Genomic DNA, 14,701 nt, shown 5'->3' with positions numbered 1-14,701 from the left:
ACAGACTGATGCTACCGGACAGCACCGAGTGAATGTGAAGGTACCTCAGAGACTGTCGAGGCCTCCTTATCTGGAGCTTCCAGACAATCTGCAGAAAACTTTTGGAATTCGGTCAGCAAACCTTCTTGAAGTAAGTGATCCAGTTGTCTCGGCAATCCTTTAGTTTCCTTAAAGCCGGCATTGAAAATTGCAAAATCCTCCCAGAGGGAGCAGATTGAAGAAAATAATTTATTCGAAGTAATTAATTATCATAATGAGAAAACCCGCTGCGAGCAGGGCTCGAACCTGCGCGGGAAAACCCCATTGGATTTCAAGTTCAACGCCTTAACCACTCGGCCATCGCAGCCGCTGCAACGTCGGTTTCAAGATATTAAATTCTCAAATCGCTGACCCTGTTTATTGTTGGCGATGACGGTTTCGTGATATTTAATTTGCTGCAAATTCAGCAAGTCCAGAAGAATCGCAGCGAACATTACAATAAAAGAAAACTTCCGATATTTAACGGTATGTAAGATGTTGAGAACAGTATGGAATATTCTGCAGGGTAATGAAAATAAACAGCAGAAACATTGTGTTCTGCTCCCACATGACACAGATCAGCCACAGCCTCTGCTCCCTGCCCGCCGGCTGCAGAAACCTTGCCTCCAGATTACAAACTGATTCGAGGTCGGAGATAAGTATTCAGGGCAGGGCCTAAACACACCGGGTGGGATCAAATAATAAAGCAGTTATTTTAGGCCAGAGACTGCGATAAATGTCCTATATTGCTCACATGCATCAATTTGTGAATCTGACATTAAATGGGTTGAAATACAGTGGGGGGATTTAAAGTAGATTCGGGGCCAATAGTTTCCAAGTTGATCTTTCCTGTGTCTCTCTTGCCTCTCTGCCCCCTTCCTCCCACAGGCTGCCGGTTTTTAAACCTTGTTTTAAATCTGCTGCTTGCTGGGCCAGTGCATTCCACAGTCTCACAGCCCTTTCTGCAAATACCCTTTCAGTGCTTGACTTCTCTGTTTATTAGTTATGAATCACCTTGAGGTGCAATGGTGGCGTTTGTGACGTCAGATTAAAAGGCAGGCTATTGGAAACACGTTGGAGCCACAGTTTCTTTTGCACAGAATTGAAACTGAAACTTTTGAGATGGAATATTGTATTTGCTGCATCACAGTAAACAATATCGTGTTATAACTGTTGGCTTATTTGTTCCCCAGTGTCAGAGGAAGAGTTGTCTGATCCCCCCATTTATTTCATACTAGCTGGGGAGCCCGGCGTTGCCGGGGCTGTTTTGGGGCAGGCGTTTTAAATCGAGTGCCAGGCTTTGGGGCCCTATCTGTGTCCCTTTGTGAATCTGGTGCTGGGCAACATTTTAAATCGAGTGGCAGGCTTTAAGGCCCTGTGTGTGTCCCTGTCTGTCTACCTTTTAAAAGCTTGCAAAATGAAAGTGAAACTACTTATGGCTTTGGGGCCCTGTCTGTGTCCCTTTGTGAATCTGGTGCTGGGCAGCATTTTAAATCGAGTGGCAGGCTTAGGGCCCTGTCTGTGTCCCTGTATGTCTACCTTTTAAAAGGTTGAAAAATGAAAGTGAAAGTACTTTTCAAACGTTTTTGGTAAATCTTATGTTATTTTTAAAAGAGATACTAACTTTGAAAGTCGTTATAGCTGGAAGCTGAAGTCATTTGACCTGGAAGCTTAGAGAAAGAATGGCTGCCACATCCCCGAGATGAAAACGAATAGTCCCGCCCACACACACACCGATTGGCCAACCATCAGGGCACCGTACTGTAGGATTGGTCAATCGTGACGGAACAGGATTGGTGGAACCTTGATGTCAGTCAATCAATGCTACCAGATAATGAGTTTAATTTTGAAGGTTTTTTGCTGAAGGTTTTTTGCATAAGGCGCGAATACTTTTCGTCCGACTGAAAAGGAAATACGCTTAAAACCGTCTCTGAAGCGTAAGCTTTCTTTGGAGGTAACGCGTGCGTAGGTACGCCCTGTAACTTTCGAGCACATAGCCCGACAGACGCACAGGCGATGACAGAATGACAGACAGAATGACAGACAGAATGACAGAGAGAAGTACCGATTTATATATATAGATAAGACACAAACATAGGGTAATCATTCAGAATCACCTCACAGATTGACACTGAGATAAATTAACGGGAGATACAGAGAGCAATGGGACATATGGCGGAATGGACAAGAGAGCTGGAGAAATAAGAAACGGCCTGTGAGCCCAGAAGACAGTGACCGGAAGCTGATAGACATCAGTGAGTGGGGGCGAGAAATTCTGCCAGCATTCGGTCCCATGGCTCAGCTGGTCAAAGCGTCTGTCTAGCAAACAGGAGATCCTGGGTTCGATTCCCAGCGGGGCCTATTTTTATAGAATCTCCAGGGGTGAGTTTCTTCTCGTGTGAAAAGGCTACAATTCTTTTAAATGTAACTGTGCCTGCACCAGTTCCCATTCTGGATAAAGGCTCCAGTGGCTGCGAGGCCTCCGTTGAATTTCACCGCCTCTGTATTTCTGGCGGTGCTGATTTTGGAATCTTCATCAAAAATCCATGTTTCCTAAGCAGTGCCATGCGATACTTTGCAGATCTCCAGTTGTTGATGTGTGGTGCCGTGCTCGTATAGTGATTAATAATCTGCATTCTGGCCGCAGCAACTTCGGCTCCAAACCGAAACATAACGCAGACTTTTCTTCCTTCCACAATCAATAGCTCTCCTTTACTTTCCCCCTTCAATTTCATTATAATTTTCCTGCGGTATTTCCTTAATCTAACATTCACTTTCAGCCACTTAAACTGCTAAGTGTGCTCTGCTACCACCACTCTTCCTGGGCCACATGTCCCATACGCCCCAATCTGAGTTGGTGCTTTGAAACCAGTCGATACATTTAGACCTGCGAGACCTCCCGACAGTCAAGCTCTGCGAAAGCAGAGCCGGCCTTCGGAACCAATGCAGCCCGATTCAGAAAATTCCTTGGGAAATGAAGCTTCAAACTTTTCAAACAAATCGTTATATTGACATAATAATACAAGTTTTACAGAGAGAGACTTGTACAACCTCAGTGGTGCAAGTCAAAACTCAGAATGTTCAATTCTTCTGCTTCGGGAGAGGGAGAGATGAATTATGAGTTGGTGTCCTCCTTGTTTTTTTTGTGGTCAGTCTTCCAGATCTCCACTCCGTTTGTCTGTCTCCTGGCCTGTCTCCTGGAATGTGTTCTGCTTTTCACTTTAGAATGGCTGCTCTTGTAACATTGCTGCTGACAGAAACATGCCTTCCAGTGACTTTCCATTCTCTCTCTCCCATGGTTACACAGACTGATGCTACCGGACAGCAGCGAGTGTATGGGAAGGTACCTCAGAGACTGTCGAGGCCTCCTTATCTGGAGCTTCCAGACAATCTGCAGATAACTTTTGGAATTCGGTCAGCAAACCTTCTTGAAGTAAGTGATCCAGTTGTCTCGGCAATCCTTTAGTTTTCTTAAAACCGGCATTGAAAATTCCAAAATCCTCCAAGAGGGAGCAGATTGAAGAAAATTAATTATTTGAAGGAGTTAATTATCATAATGAGAAAACCCGCTGCGAGCAGGGCTCGAATTGCGCGGGAAAACCCCATTGGATTTCAAGTCCAACGCCTTAACCACTCGGCCATCGCAGCTGCGAAGATATCGGCTACAAGATACTAAATTCTCGAATCGCTGACCCTGTTTATTGTTGGCGATGACGGTTTCGTGATATTTAATTTGCTGCAAATTCAGCAAGTCCAGAAGAATCGCAGCGCTCATTACAATAAAACAAAACTTCCGATATTTAACGGTATGTAAGATGTTGAGAACAGTATGGAATATTCTGCAGGGTAATGAAAATAAACAGCAGAAACATTGTGTTCTTCTCCCACATGACTCAGGTCAGTCAGAGCCTCTGCTCCCTGCCCGCCGCCTGCAGAAACCTTCTCTCCAGATTACAAACTGATTCTAGGTCGGAGATAAATGTTCAGGGTAGAGCCTAAACACAGCGGGTGGGAGCAAATAATAAAGCAGTTATTTTAGACCAGAGACAGCGATAAATGTCCTATATTGCTCACATGCATCAATTTGTGAATCTGACATTAAATGGGTTGAAATGCAGTGGGGGGATTTAAAGTAGATTCGGGGTCAATAGTTTCCAAGTTGTCTTTCCTGTGTCTCTCTTGCCTCTCTGTCCCCTTCCTCCCACAGGCTGCCGGTTTATAAACCTTGTTTTAAATCTGCTGCTTGCTGGGCCAGTGCATTCCACAGTCTCACAAACCTTTCGACAAATACCCTTTCAGTGCTTGACTTCTCTGTTTATTAGTTATGAATCACCTTGAGGTGCAATGGTGGCGTTTGTGACGTCAGATTAAAAGGCAGGCTATTGGAAACACGTTGGAGTCACAATTTCTTTTGCCCAGAATTGAAACTGAAACTTTTAAGATGGAATATTGTATTTGCTGCATCACAGTAAACAATATCGTGTTATAACTGTTGGCTTATTTGTTCCCCAGTGTCAGAGGAAGAGTTGTCTGATCCCCCTATTTATTTCATATAAGACACAAACATAGGGTAATCATTCAGAATCACCTCACAGATTGACACTGAGATAAATTAAGCGGGAGATACAGAGAGCAATGGGACATATGGCGGAACAGACAAGAGGAGAGCTGGAGAAATAAGAAACGGCCTGAGAGTCCAGAAGACTGCGACCGGAAACTGATAGACATCAGTGAGTGGGGGCGAGAAATTGCGCCAGCATTGGGTCCCGTGGCTTAGCTGGTCAAAGCGTCTGTCCAGTAAACAAGCGATCCTGGGTTCGATTCCCAGCGGGGCCTATTTTTATAGAATCTCCAGGGGTGAGTTTCTTCTCGTGTGAAAAGGCTACAATTCTTTTAAAAGTAACTGTGCCTGCACCAGTTCCCACTCTGAATGAAGGCTCCAGTGGCTGCGAGGCCTGCGTTGAATTTCACCGCTTCTGTATTTCTGGCGGTGCTGATTTTGGAATCTTCACCAAAAATCCATGTTTCCTAAGGAGAGCCATGCGATACTTTGCAGAGCTCCAGTTGTTGATGTGTGGTGCCGTGCTCGTATAGTGATGAATAATCTGCATACTGGCCGCAGCAACTTCGGCTCCAAACAGAACCATAACGCAGATTTTTCTTCCTGCCACAATCAATAGCTCTCCTTTACTTTCCCCCTTCAATTTCATTATAATTTTCCTGCGGTATTTCCTTAATCTAACATTCACTTTCAGCCACTTAAACTGCTAAGTGTGCTCTGCTACCACCACTCTTCCTGGGCCACATGTCCCATACGCCCCAATCTGAGTTGGTGCTTTGAAACCAGTCGATACATTTCGACCTGCGGGACCTCCCGACAGTCAAGCTCTGCGAAAGCAGAGCCGGCCTTCGGAACCAATGCAGCCCGATTCAGAAAATTCCTTGGGAAATGAAGCTTCAAACTTTTCAAACAAATCGTTATATTGACATAATAATACAAGTTTTACAGAGAGAGACTTGTACAACCTCAGTGGTGCTACTCAAAACTCAGAATGTTCAATTCTTCTGCTTCGGGAGAGGGAGAGATGAATTATGAGTTGGTGTCCTCCTTGTTTTTTTTGTGGTCAGTCTTCCAGATCTCCACTCCGTTTGTCTGTCTCCTGGCCTGTCTCCTGGAATGTGTTCTGCTTTTCACTTTAGAATGGCTGCTCTTGTAACATTGCTGCTGACAGAAACATGCCTTCCAGTGACTTTCCATTCTCTCTCTCCCATGGTTACACAGACTGATGCTACCGGACAGCAGCGAGTGTATGGGAAGGTACCTCAGAGACTGTCGAGGCCTCCTTATCTGGAGCTTCCAGACAATCTGCAGATAACTTTTGGAATTCGGTCAGCAAACCTTCTTGAAGTAAGTGATCCAGTTGTCTCGGCAATCCTTTAGTTTCCTTCAAACAGGCATTGAAAATTCCAAAATCCTCCAAGAGGGAGCAGATTGAAGAAAATTAATTATTTGAAGGAGTTAATTATCATAATGAGAAAACCCGCTGCGAGCAGGGCTCGAATTGCGCGGGGAAACCCCATTGGATTTACAAGTCCAACGCCTTAACCACTCGGCCATCGCAGCTGCGAAGATATCGGCTACAAGATACTAAATTCTCGAATCGCTGACCCTGTTTATTGTTGGCGATGACGGTTTCGTGATATTTAATTTGCTGCAAATTCAGCAAGTCCAGAAGAATCGCAGCGATCATTACAATAAAACAAAACTTCCGATATTTAACGGTATGTAAGATGTTGAGAACAGTATGGAATATTCTGCAGGGTAATGAAAATAAACAGCAGAAACATTGTGTTCTGCTCCCACATGACTCAGGTCAGTCAGAGCCTCTGCTCCCTGCCCGCCGCCTGCAGAAACCTTGTCTCCAAATTACAAACTGATTCTAGGTCGGAGATAAATGTTCAGGGTAGAGCCTAAACACAGCGGGTGGGAGCAAATAATAAAGCAGTTATTTTAGACCAGAGACAGCGATAAATGTCCTATATTGCTCACATGCATCAATTTGTGAATCTGACATTAAATGGGTTGAAATGCAGTGGGGGGATTTAAAGTAGATTCGGGGTCAATAGTTTCCAAGTTGTCTTTCCTGTATCTCTCTTGCCTCTCTGTCCCCTTCCTCCCACAGGCTGCCGGTTTATAAACCTTGTTTTAAATCTGCTGCTTGCTGGGCCAGTGCATTCCACAGTCTCACAAACCTTTCGACAAATACCCTTTCAGTGCTTGACTTCTCTGTTTATTAGTTATGAATCACCTTGAGGTGCAATGGTGGCGTTTGTGACGTCAGATTAAAAGGCAGGCTATTGGAAACACGTTGGAGTCACAATTTCTTTTGCACAGAATTGAAACTGAAACTTTTAAGATGGAATATTGTATTTGCTGCATCACAGTAAACAATATCGTGTTATAACTGTTGGCTTATTTGTTCCCCAGTGTCAGAGGAAGAGTTGTCTGATCCCCCCATTTATTTCATATAAGACACAAACAGAGGGTAATCATTCAGAATCACCTCACAGATTGACACTGAGATAAATTAAGCGGGAGATACAGAGAGCAATGGGACATATGGCGGAACAGACAAGAGAGCTGGAGAAATAAGAAACGGCCTGAGAGTCCAGAAGACTGCGACCGGAAACTGATAGACATCAGTGAGTGGGGGCGAGAAATTGCGCCAGCATTGGGTCCCGTGGCTTAGCTGGTCAAAGCGTCTGTCCAGTAAACAAGCGATCCTGGGTTCGATTCCCAGCGGGGCCTTTTTTTATAGAATCTCCAGGGGTGAGTTTCTTCTCGTGTGAAAAGGCTACAATTCTTTTAAAAGTAACTGTGCCTGCACCAGTTCCCACTCTGAATGAAGGCTCCAGTGGCTGCGAGGCCTGCGTTGAATTTCACCGCTTCTGTATTTCTGGCGGTGCTGATTTTGGAATCTTCACCAAAAATCCATGTTTCCTAAGGAGAGCCATGCGATACTTTGCAGAGCTCCAGTTGTTGATGTGTGGTGCCGTGCTCGTAAAGTGATGAATAATCTGCATACTGGCCGCAGCAACTTCGGCTCCAAACAGAACCATAACGCAGATTTTTCTTCCTGCCACAATCAATAGCTCTCCTTTACTTTCCCCCTTCAATTTCATTATAATTTTCCTGCGGTATTTCCTTAATCTAACATTCACTTTCAGCCACTTAAACTGCTAAGTGTGCTCTGCTCCCACCACTCTTCCTGGGCCACATGTCCCATACGCCCCAATCTGAGTTGGTGCTTTGAAACCAGTCGATACATTTCGACCTGCGGGACCTCCCGACAGTCAAGCTCTGCGAAAGCAGAGCCGGCCTTCGGAACCAATGCAGCCCGATTCAGAAAATTCCTTGGGAAATGAAGCTTCAAACTTTTCAAACAAATCGTTATATTGACATAATAGTACAAATTTTACAGAGAGAGACTTGTACAACCTCAGTGGTGCAACTCAAAACTCAGAATGTTCAATTCTTCTGCTTCGGGAGAGGGAGAGATGAATTATGAGTTGGTGTCCTCCTTGTTTTTTTTCTGGTCAGTCTTCCAGATCTCCACTCCGTTTGATGTCTCCTGGCCTGTCTCCTGGAATGTGTTCATCTTTTCACTTTAGAATGGCTCCTCTTGTAACATTGCTGCTGACAGAAACATGCCTTCCAGTGACTTTCCATTCTCTCTCTCCCATGGTTACACAGACTGATGCTACCGGACAGCAGCGAGTGTATGGGAAGGTACCTCAGAGACTGTCGAGGCCTCCTTATCTGGAGCTTCCAGACAATCTGCAGATAACTTTTGGAATTCGGTCAGCAAACCTTCTGGAACTAAATGATCCAGTTGTCTCGGCAATCCTTTAGCTTCCTTAAAACCGGCATTGAAAATTCCAAAATCCTCCCAGAGGGAGCAGATTGAAGAAAATAATTTATTTGAAGTAATTAATTATCATAATGAGAAAACCCGCTGCAAGTAGGGCTCGAAACTGCGCGGGGTAACCCCATTGGATTCCAAGTCCAACGCCTTAACCACTCGGCCATCGCAGCCGCGAAGATATCGGCTCCAAGATACTAAATTCTCAAATCGCTGACCGTTTATTGTTGGCGATGACGGTTTCGTGATATTTAATTTGCTGCAAATTCAGCAAGTCCAGAAGAATCGCAGCGATCATTACAATAAAAGAAAACTTCCGATATATAACGGTATGTAAGATGTTCAGAACAGTATGGAATATTCTGCAGGGTAATGAAAATAAACAGCAGAAACATTGTGTTCTGCTCCCACATGACTCAGATCAGTCACAGTCTCTGCTCCCTGTCCGCCGCCTGCAGAAACCTGGTCTCCAGATTACAAACTGATTCTAGGTCGGAGATAAATATTCAGGGTAGAGCCTAAACACAGCGGGTGGGAGCAAATAATAAAGCAGTTATTTTAGACCAGAGACAGCGATAAATGTCCTATATTGCTCACATGCATCAATTTGTGAATCTGACATTAAATGGGTTGAAATGCAGTGGGGGGATTTCAAGTAGATTCGGGGTCAATAGTTTCCAAGTTGATCTTTCCTGTGTCTCTCTTGCCTCTCTGCCCCCTTCCTCCCACAGGCTGCCGGTTTATAAACCTTGTTTTAAATCTGCTGCTTGCTGGGCCAGTGCATTCCACAGTCTCACAACCCTTTCTACAACTACCCTTTCAGTGCTTGACTTCTCTGTTTATTAGTTATGAATCACCTTGATGTGCAATGGTGGCGTTTGTGACGTCAGATTAAAAGGCAGGCTATTGGAAACACGTTGGAGTCACAGTTTCTTTTGCCCAGAATTGAAACTGAAACTTTTAAGATGGAATATTGTATTTGCTGCATCACAGTAAACAATATCGTGTTATAACTGTTGGCTTATTTGTTCCCCAGTGTCAGAGGAAGAGTTGTCTGATCCCCCCATTTATTTCATATAAGACACAAAGATAGGGTAATCATTCAGAATCACCTCACAGATTGACACTGAGATAAATTAATAGGGAGATACAGAGAGCAATGGGACAAATGGCGGAATAGACAAGAGAGCTGGAGAAATAAGAAACGGCCTGAGAGTCCAGAAGACTGCGACCGGAAGCTGATAGACATCAGTGAGTGGGGGCGAGAAATTGCGCCAGCATTGGGTCCCGTGGCTTCGCTGGTCAAAGCATCTGTCTGGTAAACAGGCGATGCTGGGTTAGATTCCCAGCGGGGCCTATTTTTATAGAATCTCCAGGGGTGAGTTTCTTCTCATGTGAAAAGGCTACAATTCTTTTAAAGTAACTGTGCCTGCACCAGTTCCCATTCTGGATGAAGGCTCCAGTGGCTGCGAGGCCTGCGTTGAATTTCACCGCTTCTGTATTTCTGGCGGTGCTGATTTTGGAATCTTCACCAACAATCCATGTTTCCTAAGGAGAGCCATGCGATACTTTGCAGAGCTCCAGTTGTTGATGTGTGGTGCCGTGCTCGTATACTGATTAATAATCTGCATTCTGGCCGCAGCAACTTCGGCTCCAAACCGAAACATAACGCAGACTTTTCTTCCTTCCACAATCAATAGCTCTCCTTTACTTTCCCCCTTCAATTTCATTGTAATTTTCCTGCGGTATTTCCTTAATCGAACATTCACTTTCAGTCACTTAAACTGCTAAGTGTGCTCTGCTACCACCGCTCTTCCTGGGCCACATGTCCCATACGCCCCAATCTGAGTTGGTGCTTTGAAACCAGTCGATACATTTAGACCTGCGGGTCCCCCCGACAGTCAAGCTCTGCGAAAGCCGAGCCGGCCTTCGGAACCAATGCAGCCCGATTATACAAGAAAATTCCTTGGGAAATGAAGCTTCAAACTTTTCAAACAAATCGTTTTATTGACATAATAATACAAGCTTTACAGAGAGAGACTTGTACAACCTCAGTGGTGCAACTCAAAACTCAGAATGTTCAATTCTTCTGCTTCGGGAGAGGGAGAGGTGAATTATGAGTTGGTGTCCTCCTTGTTTTTTTTCTGGCCAGTCTTCCAGATCTCCACTCCGTTTGTCTGTCTCCTGGACTGTCTCCTGGAATGTGTTCTGCTTTTCACTTTAGAATGGCTGCTCTTGTAACATTGCTGCTGACAGAAACATGCCTTCCAGTGACTTTCCATTCTCTCTCTCCCATGGTTACACAGACTGATGCTACCGGACAGCAGCGAGTGTATGGGAAGGTACCTCAGAGACTGTCGAGGCCTCCTTATCTGGAGCTTCCAGACAATCTGCAGATAACTTTTGGAATTCGGTCAGCAAACCTTCTTGAAGTAAGTGATCCAGTTGTCTCGGCAATCCTTTAGCTTCCTTAAAACCGGCATTGAAAATTCCAAAATCCTCCCAGAGGGAGCAGATTGAAGAAAATAATTTATTTGAAGTAATTAATTATCATAATGAGAAAACCCGCTGCGAGCAGGGCTCGAACCTTCGCGAGGAAACCCCATTGGATTTCAAGTCCAACGCCTTAACCACTCGGCCATCGCAGCCGCAAAAATATCGGCTCCAAGATATTAAATTCTCAAATCGCTGACCCTGTTTATTGTTGGCGATTACGGTTTCGTGATATTTAATTTGCTGCAAATTCAGCAAGTCCAGAAGAATCGCAGCGATCATTACAATAAAAGAAAACTTCCGATATTTAACGGTATGTAAGATGTTGAGAACAGTATGGAATATTCTGCAGGGTAATGAAAATAAACAGCAGAAACATTGTGTTCTGCTCCCACATGACTCAGATCAGTCACAGCCTCTGCTCCCTGTCCGCCGCCTGCAGAAACCTGGTCTCCAGATTACAAACTGATTCTAGGTCGGAGATAAATATTCAGGGTAGAGCCTAAACACAGCGGGTGGGAGCAAAAAATAAAGCAGTTATTTTAGACCAGAGACAGCGATAAATGTCCTATATTGCTCACATGCATCAATTTGTGAATCTGACATTAAATGGGTTGAAATGCAGTGGGGGGATTTAAAGTAGATTCGGGGTCAATAGTTTCCAAGTTGATCTTTCCTGTGTCTCTCTTGCCTCTCTGCCCCCTTCCTCCCACAGGCTGCCGGTTTATAAACCTTGTTTTAAATCTGCTGCTTGCTGGGCCAGTGCATTCCACAGTCTCACAACCCTTTCTACAAATACCCTTTCAGTGCTTGACTTCTCTGTTTATTAGTTATGAATCACCTTGAGGTGCAATGGTGGCGTTTGTGACGTCAGATTAAAAGGCAGGCTATTGGAAACACGTTGGAGTCACAGTTTCTTTTGCCCAGAATTGAAACTTAAACTTTTAAGATGGAATATTGCATTTGCTGCATCACAGTAAACAATATCGTGTTATAACTGTTGGCTTATTTGTTCCCCAGTGTCAGAGGAAGAGTTGGCTGATCCCCCCATTTATTTCATATAAGACACAAAGATAGGGTAATCATTCAGAATCACCTCACAGATTGACACTGAGATAAATTAATAGGGAGATACAGAGAGCAATGGGACATATGGCGGAATAGACAAGAGAGCTGGAGAAATAAGAACCGGCACTGAGAGTCCAGAAGACTGCGACCGGAAGCTGATAGACATCAGTGAGTGGGGGCGAGAAATTGCGCCAGCATTAGGTCCCGTGGCTTAGCTGGTCAAAGCGTCTGTCTAGTAAACAGGCGATCCTGGGTTCGATTCCCAGCGGGGCCTATTTTTATAGAATCTCCAGGGGTGAGTTTCTTCTCATGTGAAAAGGCTACAATTCTTTTAAAAGTAACTGTGCCTGCACCAGTTCCCATTCTGGATGAAGGCTCCAGTGGCTGCGAGGCCTGCGTTGAATTTCACCGCTTCTGTATTTCTGGCGGTGCTGATTTTGGAATCTTCACCAAAAATCCATGTTTCCTAAGGAGAGCCATGCGATACTGCGTTGAATTTCACCACCACATTCTCAAGGCCAATGAGGGATGGGCAATAAGTGCTGGCCTTGTCAGCGATGCTCACATTCCAGGAGGGAATAAAAAGAATAGCATTGCCACGCACGATACCGCTTAATAAAGGAATTGTTGATGAAGAGTATGACTCACTAGATGCTGCTTGACCCAATCAATGCTTCCTATATCATATATTTTTATTTTGAACTTTGCAGCGAGCATTTCTTTGGTAAAACCCGAAAATAAACATAATTGTGGCAGTGGTGGGATTTGAATCTACTCCCCTGAAAAGACTGAAAATTAAATCCAGCGTCTTAGAACGCTCAGCCAGGCTAGCACGTCATTGCTATCTCACTTCTGATACTGGGGACTGACAACTGAAAGCTGACTTTCCTGTTGCTTTTGCTTTGGGTACAGGGATTTGCATTGAGAAAGAAGGAAAGAAAATATCTCTGTGTGCTGTGTTTGCGGGGCGCGGTGGTTGAGAGGTTAAGGATGTGGACCGTTAATCGACTCCGCTCTACACGCAGGGTTTCGAATTCTCGCGTTGTTGCATTTCAGACTAGATTTTTTTTCATTACTTCAACACATCCAAGGCTCCTGCATCTGAGTGCCATCTTTGCCCAATCCGTAGTGGGGAGTTTTGTTTTGCTGCCTCGCTCTATTTGCTCAAATCAGCAAGGACCTCATTCCCGCCCAAACTGTTCGTTGCACGGAGGTGTAGAAATTGTAAGTTATGACCCACGTGAAGTATCAGTCACAGTGGATAGTGATGTCCTGGTATAATGAATATTTCTTCACAGATGCTGCCTGAGCTGCTGAATTTTTTTTCGCTTTTTCTGTTTTTAATTGTGTGCTTTCACTGTAGCAGTTTACCTGACAACACAAAACTTGCCTCAAGGGCGGAGCTCCAAGCAAAACGTTTCGGTGGTCTTCTCACACACAAAGTCCACTTAACTTTCCTACACACACTGTGAAGTCAGCCGGTTCCGCCCATATTGGCCTGAGCCACGGCATTCAAAACACCCTTTGCACCTGGTATCAGGGAGTCAAAAAGTTTCTCAGAGGGGATTGCGAGAGCAAAGGTCAGCTCAGAGGATGTGAGGGAATTGAAGGGTTCCTGAGGTAGCATCAAGGGGGTATGAGGGCTTTGAGTGGATACCAGAGAGAGTAGTGGACTCTGTGGCGGTATCAGGGAGGTTAGAGACTCTCAGGATGTATCAGAGCACGTAAGGGACGCTTCGGATGTTTCAAAGAGTGCAAGAGACACTGAGGATCTATCAGCGAGGGTGAGCAATGCTATGGAGATATCAGAGTGGGTAATGAACACTCAGGTTGTATCAGAAAGATTGAGGGACACTTGGGAGGTAGCAGAGAGATTATGTGACGCGGAAGCGGTGTCAGAGAGGCTGGTGGAACAAGAGTTGTTTTTTTTATAATTATCACATTTCTAAATGTCAACACAGTTACTAAAAACAAATGTTGAACCCAAATGGAACAGATAGTCTACCGTACCCCACGTGGGGCAATGAGAAGGTAGAATCGTGCCGGACTGGACATTTTCAGTCCTCAGAAATACATTTATAACTGACACAGATCACCCACCAATATATTAATAACTAGCTGAAGTGCCCGGCGGTGCCGAGGCTTTTTCGAGGGAATGTTGTTGTTGGAAGAGAGAGAGAGAGCGACTGGGGGGAAGAGAGAGAGTGACTGGGGGGAAGAGAGCGAGCGACTGCGGGAAGAGAGAGAGCGACTGGGGGGAAGAGGGAGAGCGACTGGGGGGAAGAGAGAGAGCGACTGGGGGGAAGAGGGGGGAAAAGAGCGGGGGGAAGGGGAGGGGGGAAGGGGAAGGGGGAAGGGGAGGGGGATGGGGGAGGGAAGCGGGGAAGGGGGGAAGGGGAGGGGGGAGGGAAGGGGGGAAGGGGGGAAGGGTGGGAAGGGAAGGGGGGGAAGGGGGGGAAGGGGAAGGGTAAGGAGGAAGGGGAGGGGGAAGGGGGGGAAGGGGAGGGGGAAGGGGGGGAAGGGGAAGGGGAAGGGGAAGGGGAGGGGGAAGGGGAGGGGGAAGGATGGAAGGGGAGAGGGAGGGGAGGGAGGGAGAGGGAGGGGAGAGAGGGAGGGGAGGGGAAGGGGAGGATAAGGGAGAGAATCCCCGAGCCCCCTGATCCCCGAGGCTCGCCCCCCCCGAACTCCCGAGCCCCCTG

General features: G+C 45.6%; 6 non-coding genes across 6 annotated transcripts; 2 read left to right on the top strand and 4 right to left on the bottom strand.

The window, feature by feature from the left end:
* Positions 1–264: 264 nt before the first annotated feature.
* Positions 265–346, bottom strand: trnas-uga (transfer RNA serine (anticodon UGA)). Its single transcript has one exon. It is a non-coding gene; the product is annotated as a tRNA-Ser (tRNA).
* A 1,959-nt stretch (positions 347–2,305) lies between these two features.
* trnaa-agc (transfer RNA alanine (anticodon AGC)) lies at positions 2,306–2,379 on the top strand. The gene has a single exon. It is a non-coding gene; the product is annotated as a tRNA-Ala (tRNA).
* A 3,681-nt stretch (positions 2,380–6,060) lies between these two features.
* Positions 6,061–6,142, bottom strand: trnat-ugu (transfer RNA threonine (anticodon UGU)). Its single transcript has one exon. It is a non-coding gene; the product is annotated as a tRNA-Thr (tRNA).
* A 2,390-nt stretch (positions 6,143–8,532) lies between these two features.
* Positions 8,533–8,614, bottom strand: trnap-ugg (transfer RNA proline (anticodon UGG)). Its single transcript has one exon. It is a non-coding gene; the product is annotated as a tRNA-Pro (tRNA).
* Positions 8,615–11,007: 2,393 nt separating this feature from the next.
* On the bottom strand, positions 11,008–11,089 carry trnas-uga (transfer RNA serine (anticodon UGA)). Its single transcript has one exon. It is a non-coding gene; the product is annotated as a tRNA-Ser (tRNA).
* Positions 11,090–12,202: 1,113 nt separating this feature from the next.
* trnat-agu (transfer RNA threonine (anticodon AGU)) lies at positions 12,203–12,276 on the top strand. The gene has a single exon. It is a non-coding gene; the product is annotated as a tRNA-Thr (tRNA).
* The last annotated feature ends 2,425 nt before the right edge of the window (positions 12,277–14,701 follow it).

The sequence above is a fragment of the Somniosus microcephalus genome, unplaced genomic scaffold (assembly GCF_052327205.1).
Source record: "Somniosus microcephalus isolate GS21.2 unplaced genomic scaffold, FLI_Smic_1.0 unresolved_chr1, whole genome shotgun sequence".
NCBI lineage: Eukaryota > Metazoa > Chordata > Chondrichthyes > Squaliformes > Somniosidae > Somniosus > Somniosus microcephalus.
This window is presented reverse-complemented; position numbering and strand designations above follow the sequence as displayed.